At 45.5% G+C, this 7,595-nt stretch overlaps 1 pseudogene; it reads right to left on the reverse strand.

Annotated features, from left to right (window-relative positions):
- Positions 1-755: 755 nt before the first annotated feature.
- On the reverse strand, positions 756-2,811 carry LOC137221317 (tyrosine-protein kinase RYK pseudogene; annotated as a pseudogene).
- Positions 2,812-7,595: the final 4,784 nt, after the last annotated feature.

The following is a 7,595-nucleotide window of genomic DNA, read 5'->3' on the forward strand; positions in this document are numbered from 1 at the left end:
TACTGTGTTCCATTTGTCATCTTTCTCTCTCTTATTTTTTTCCTTTTTTCTTTTTTGGCTGAATGTAGGTAGTTCAATAGGTATCTCTTAAGAACAAAGGCATTTTTCTACTTAATCATGATACAATTTTTACCCTCAGGAAGTTTAACATTGATACATTATTATCTATTATACATTCCATATTTATATTACCCTAGTTTACCTCAAAAGTTCCTTTATACCTGTTTTAAAGACCGTACACTGCATTTACTGGTCTTGTCTCTTTACTATCTATAATCTATAGAATAATCTCCCTCCTTTTCAGAAGACACTGACAAGTTTGAAAAGGCCAGACTGTGGCATAAAATACACCATAATGATGCTTCCTTATGATTAATTCATGTTAAATATTTAGCATGAATACCAGGTTTGTGATGTCGTATGCTTCCAATTGCATCACATCAGTAAGAACACAATGTCAGTTTGTTCCAGTATCTCCGATGCTGGATTTAATCACTTTGGTTAACGTGGTGCCCACCAGATCTCTTCATTTTAAAGGTATCTTTTCCCTTTATACTTAATAAGTAACCTGTTGGGTGATACTGTGAGCCCATACGAATATCCTGTTCCCCAACAAACTTATACCCATGGTTTTAGCAACCATGGATAATCAGTTATTACTGATTGCAAATAGTGATTTGCAGTAGTGGTGTTTGCAAATAGTGATTTTCTAATTCTATCATTCCTTCTACATTTTTTTTTAAAAAAACTATTTATTTTGTAAGAATGTACCCCTAGTCCAAAGTTAACTATGTTTAAAAAAATTTTTGGCCAAAAAATTTACAAAAACATTTTCAGTTCAACCTAATGAAAGTGATGTCTAGAAAATATTTGACATCATTAAGTCTGCCTTAGATAGTGCCGATTCTAAAGCATTCCCAAGGCACGGTGTTCTGGAAGACAAATGTGCTTCTGTGGTGCTGCGTGGCGTATGCAGCAGCCGTGACTGGCTACAAGTGAGCCCTGGCAGGCTCCTTCCTCCTGACGCTGGGGGACTGTGAGAGGAGTCAGACGTAGGCCTCCAGGGCTGCATGGAACTCTGTGAGACACTGGACCAGCTGCTGGAACTTGGGCCTCTCCTCCGGACCTAAGGCCCAGCAACAAGCCATCACAGCAAATAGTTCAGCAGGACAGTTGATCGGCTGGGCTATTCGGTAACCATCTTTCAGGTACGCGGCCATCTCCAACGGGTCGATGTCCACGTAGGGCGTTTGGCCCAGAGTCATGAGCTCCCACAGCATCACTCCAAAGGCCCACACATCACTAGCACTGGAGAACTCATTATTCACCAGACTTTCAAGAGCCATCCACCGAACTGGCCTGTTTTCGTTGTCCCCCAGACAATGAGAGTCCATAGGGAACAAGTCTCTGGAGAAGGTATTGTCTGTGATCTTAACTTGAAGTGTGTCATCCATGACACAGTTCCTAGCAGCCAGGTCTTGGTGGATGACTTCCCTTCTGGCCAGATAGCTCATTCCACAAGCAATCTGAATAGCCATGTGGACAGGTCTCGTTGAGAAATTGCTTGTGGATTTTCAGCCTCTACTAATCTGCACTGCCGTAAAAACAAGTTAAGATTCCCCCAATTCATGTAAGGCAATATCACCATGGGCTTTTCTCCTTCTTCTATACAGACATGAGTAATAGGAAGAAGATTCCTGTGATGAAGACCTCGTAGCTTACAACTTTCAGTAAGCATCATTGTCACCTGAATTTCAGAAGCTTGATCTTTAACTGTTTTTACAAATGCTTGTTTTTCCTTATTTTGATCTTTTTCATCTACTAAAATCCCATGGAAAACACGCCCAAAAGTACCTTCTTGGAGTACATCTTTTAGAGTTATCCTCTCCCTGGATATTGCGATATCCTTCACCCTAGCTTTGGCTTTCAAAAGAGTGACACTTCTCAGGTCATTCTTCTCTATCCGCAAGGTGGGATAACCTGAGGAGCTGGTGATAGGAGTTGCATTGTTGGGTGTGTCGGTTCTCAGATACTGAGTCGTCTGGTTAGATGACTGAGACAGCCCTTGGGAACTACTGCTGGCACTGATGCTGTCATCCAGTTCAATCCTTTTCATACTAAGAAGGTGCAAAACAGCTAATATTATTGCTACGAGAAATATTACTGCACAGCAAACCCCTACGCTGATATAAAACACACGCGTAGAAGTGGTTGGAGCTGCATGTACAGGACCATAAATAGTTCTGCTAGTGTTTTTGTCCAAGGATGACGTTTTTACTTCTTCAAGTTTTTTGTAGCACATTTTCCTTCGTTTAAAATTTAAGACTGTAAAGTTTTTTGAAGAATTTACTGTCAAGTTGAGCTGCATTAGTATCAGAACCTCAGAATCTACTTTGCCAGTACAGGAAAGCTCGACCCGAAGCACTGATAAAGTGCGTGGAGCTTCCCCCTGAGCAGAAATGTTGACCTGGGGCACGTCCATAGCCAGGAAATTGTCTACTTGGAATCCCAGCTTATATTCAACCTTGGACTTTGCATGCCAAGTGAAGTGCAGGAAATTTGCCTCTCTGGGTACTAACAGGTTAAAGGATAGGGCGTAGTGACTAATAAGATCATTTCTCACATAATAAAGTTCTGCAACAAGACCGATGAGCCGGCGCACCTCGTCCTCTCTCAGGTAGACGCTCACGCCAGGCCCCGCGTACGCCGGAGGCAGCGCCGGCGGCCTCGGGGCAGGGGCGGCGGCAGGGCCCTCAGGCCGTGGGTCCACGGGAGGCGGCCCCAGCCCAGCGGCCGCGCCGTCCTGCGCATGGCCTCCGCCGCCGCCGCCGAGGAGAAGCGTGGGCCGCCCGCCGCGCCGCCGCCGCCCACCCCCGGCCCCGAGCCCCTCACAGCCCCGAGCCGGAGGCGGCCGCCCAGCTCATCGCGCCGCCGGCCTCTGGCAGCCTGCCGCCGCTTCAAACCGTGGGAGCGCGCCGCCGCCGCCGCCACCTCCTCCTCGGCCGCATCTTCCGCTGCGGGAGGCGGGCCTCCTTCCACATTTTTAACTGGAGTTCTTTTATAAAAAAGAGCTTTCCTCCCTTCCCCTCACTGCCTGCTTTTTTGATTATGACTATGGACTCAGGGATTCCTTGTTTATTTATCAAATTATGATCCATTTCTGTCATTTGTCTTTTTGAAACCAGCTCTTGTGTTGTTTCCATATATCCCCGTTAGTTTTTAAATAGTGTCTTTATTTCTGCTACAAGATATTTTAAGCTCATATAATATATTTCCTTCTCCAGACCTGGAAGCAGCCGTTTCTCCAAGAAGTTCCCATTCCTTTTGACTGGAAATGGTATTTATTATGCCATTTCTCTTTGATACAAAGTTTTGTTTTGTTTTGTTTTTATCTTTATCTGCCTGACTCCTACATCTATCTCCAAGTTTGTTCCAAACTCGGGCAGGTGAAAAATAAGGTGTTATGTATTAAACCCTTTACCCTTCAATACCTGACCCAGTGTAATATAGAATAGGCTCACAACTTATCTTTACAGTACTATATTGATTCAACAAATATTTTTTGAATGCTTACACTGTGCTAAGCACCCGGGATAAAATTTGAAACAAGACACACACAGTCATGGCCTTCCTGTGCTTACAGTCTAGTGGAGAAGGCAAATATGAATCAAATGATCATATAAATATTTAACTACAAACACTGTAAATCTCTAAAACTAGGCACACTGAGTTCTAGGCATACATCAAGGAGTCTGGCATATTCTGGGTTGGGAAGGGTTCCCTTAAAATAGGAACTTAGAAGGACTTCCCTGGCGGTCCAGTGGTTAAGACTCTGCACTTCCACTGCAGAGGACACAGGTTCGATCCCTGGTCGGGGAACTAAGATCCCGCATGCTGCGTGGCATGGCCGATAAATAAATAAATAAATAGGAACTGAGATCTAGGATCTGAAAAGTGGATAGGAGTTACTCAGTTCAAGGGAAAAAGGCGTGTGTGTGTGTGTGTGTTGGGGGTAGTGGTGCTGGTGGCAGAGGGTATGGGAGTAGTGAGTCTAGCAGGTTCTGAGGTAAAGAGAGGAAATTGGAATATCTGAGAAACAAGAAAAATGCTGAGGTCTTTACTGTCATAAGCTAGGGTAAGGGACTATGGGGTAGCTGGCAGGCTGGGCAGATGCTCACTCCATAGGACCCTGAGGGCACAGAAGTGAGATTGGAGTTGATAATGCTGAGAGTTTAGGAACACATAGGTACACAAAGCCAATAAACAAACATGCTCCAAGAGCCTTCAAAGGCAGTGTGGAGGTCTCTGGAGGAAGAGAAAGAGATGGATAAGAGCTGGAATTTTGTGTGGATCTTCTGCAGGGAGGAGGAAGGGATAGGTGAGAGGTTACGGGAGGGAACAGTCTGAGCACAGGGCTGACCTTCACCCTTCCCTTACTCTGAAGGATCTGCCCTTGTGCTCTCCTAAGATGTGGCACCACTGAAAACCTGGTCCCGGGCTTCCCTGGTGGCGCAGTGGTTGAGAGTACGCCTTCCAATTCAGGGGACACGGGTTCGTGCCCTGGTCCGGGAGGATCCCACATGCCGCGGAGTGGCTGGGCCCGTGAGCCATGGCCACTGGGCCTGCGCGTCCGGAGCCTGTGCCCCGCGATGGGAGAGGCCACGACAGTGAGAGGCCCGTGTACCACACACACACACACACACACACACACACACACACACACACACACAAAAAAACCTGGTCTGTCTCAGCCCTGTAGAGGTGGAAAATTTTAGCAGTGATAGCTGGGAGGAAGGGAGTCCAGAGAATAATCTGAATGATTCCTTAAAGCTACATACAATCTGTGAGGCATGTAGGAGTGCTCTAAAAAAAAATTTTTTTTAAGTTTTCCAACTCCTTTTACAATGCTAGCAGAACTGACACCAAATCTGATTGACATAGTAAATGCAAAGAGAAAGGAGTAACATAAAAGTTACCATCTTAACCATTTTCAAGTGTACAGTTCAAGTAGTGTTAAGTACATTCACGTTGTTGTGGAACCAATCTCCAGAACTATTTTCTTTTCTTTTTTTTCTTTTTTTTTTTTTTTTGCGGTAAGCGGGCCTCTCACCGTTGCGGCCTCTCCCGTTGCGGAGCACAGGCTCCGGACACGCAGGCTCAGCGGCCATGGCTCACGGGCCCAGCCGCTCCGCGGCACGCGGGATCCTCCCGGACCAGGGCACGAACCCGCGTCCCCTGCATCGGCAGGCGGACTCTCAACCACTGCGCCACCAGGGAAGCCCTCCAGAACTATTTTCATCTTGTGAAACTGAAACTCTGTACCCATTTATCCATTGATGGACACTTGAGTGGCTCCCACCTTTTGGCTAATGTAAAGAATGCTATGAGCATGGGTGTACAAATACCTCTTTGAGTCCCTGCTTTCAGTTCTTTTGTATATATACCCAAAGGTGGAATTGCTGGATTACATGGTAATTCTATTTTTAATTTTTTGAGGAACTATTATACCAAACTTTTCTCCATTGCAACTGCAAAAGGATTTCAATTTCTCCAATTTACCAATCTTTATTGGTTCCTGTTTGGGTTTTTTTTTACATACTGGCCATCCTAATGAGTGTGCATTTATTTTTAAAGTACACATGTTTATTGTGGAAATTAGAGATACAGAAAAATATAAATGAAAGAAAAAAGTAAAAACAAAACTGTTTTTAAATGTTCCATTTTAAAACGAGAAAGCATAGGGTTGCTATGTAAACATAAAAAGAACCTTTGTTTAAAGAAATGCAAAGAGATTAATTAATAGAAGAGTGAGCAAAGGACAGGCACGGGAAGGTTGCCAGGGATGAAACAGAAGTAGCCAATATTATGTAAAAGGGTTGGTATCTGGTACTGGGGAGACGAGGGTAGGAACCTGCCTAGTTCACTGGCTACTTCCACCTGGTGAGGACACTGTTGAAGGGGCCTCCTGCAGCTACTACAGCTGGAGGGGTGTCAAAAACACTCTGCTCTGCCCTGCACAGACTATAACCCCAACCGGTTTATCCACTGAATACAAAAAAACGGAGGCTAGACAGCCAGAGGAAACATTTCCTTCCCTAACACCAAAACAAATGATATATTTGGAATGCTCCGCAGAAAATACAGAAGAGAATCGAGCCCTTTAAAAGCTCTAAAAACACAAATGAGGTGGTCAAACTACACATTTTGTTTTAGAGATAAGAATGCTGGGGGCTTCCCTGATGGCTCAAGTGGTTGAGAGTCCGCCTGCCGATGCAGGGGACACAGGTTCGTGCCCCGGTCTGGGAAGATCCCACATGCCGCAGAGTGGCTGGGCCCGTGAGCCATGGCCGTTGAGCCTGCGCGTCCGGAGCCTGTGCTCCGCAACAGAAGAGGCCACAACAGTGAGAGGCCCGCGTACTGCAAAAACAAAAACAAAAACAAAAACAAAAAACAAAAAAAAAGAATGCTGGGAAAGAATTTTGGAAAAGCAAGAATATTAAAGCACTTTGTCCAGACTGCAATGCCAGACAATAGTTTACCCTGCACTCATTCAGTTATCATGCCGATAGCGAAGCAACTCACCTGGGGAACTCTGGAGGCGCAGCAGCTCCCACTGGAATCTGAAGCTATGTGGTGGTTTTAAAACAGGCCCCAAAATGCTTGGAAACACCTCCTGTCAAGAGGCGGCCGCTCTGTCTCCCGAATGAATCCAGTGGGCTTATGACTGTTTCAGCTGATAGAGTATGACAGAAATGATGCCATGTGATTTCTGGAGTTGGGTCCTGAAAGGCTATGCAGATTCCCCCCAGTTTTCTTGGACCACTCACTCTACAGAAGTTTCTTTACTGGGTCCTCACTCTAGAAACCCAGCCGCCATGCTGGGAAAAGCCAAGCTTGGGAGAGGCCAAGTGTTGGCACCAGCTGACAGCCCAGCTGAGCCCAGCCTTGGCGTCATCTCAGCCCAGGTGCCTCACATGTGAATAAAGAAGCCTCCAGATGATTGCAGCCCTCAGCCTTTCAAGGCATTCCCAGCCTTTTGAATCTTCAGAACAAGAGGCCTCAGTCATGGAAGAGAGATGACTAGGTCCTGTCTGAGTTCCTGATCCACAGAACCTGTGGTAGTTTATCTTTCAATGTCTTTGGGATCATTTGTTGTGCAACAGTAGATAACCAAACCAAATAGTTAAATTACTAGCACTACAAAGAAAGAAATTTCAACTACTGGTTAAGACTATTAATTCACCTGTGTCTAGTAGAAGAGTTAGTGGTGTTACAGGTACTTAAAAATCAAAGAACTTGGACTGTTCAGCTAGCAGTCACTTTCTAGGAATGCTGTCCTCATTCCACAGATAGATTATTCTTACGGGTGAAAATCCTGGTAGGGCTGTGGAGATGGATCACTCTTGATCTTACGGCTGAGTCTCGCATCAGTGGAAATTCCCTATGTCTGTAGGGATTTTGCAATAATGTTTGATGGCAAAGAGGATGTCCTGTAAGATTCCCCATGTGGGAAAAAGATGTTGTCCTAGGTGCTGTGAGCTTCCTAGACCTCAGTCTAGAGGAGACTCTGATGAGCTAGCCCCTCATTGAGGACT

This window comes from Pseudorca crassidens, chromosome 3, assembly GCF_039906515.1.
Source record: "Pseudorca crassidens isolate mPseCra1 chromosome 3, mPseCra1.hap1, whole genome shotgun sequence".
In the NCBI taxonomy this organism is placed as follows: domain Eukaryota; kingdom Metazoa; phylum Chordata; class Mammalia; order Artiodactyla; family Delphinidae; genus Pseudorca; species Pseudorca crassidens.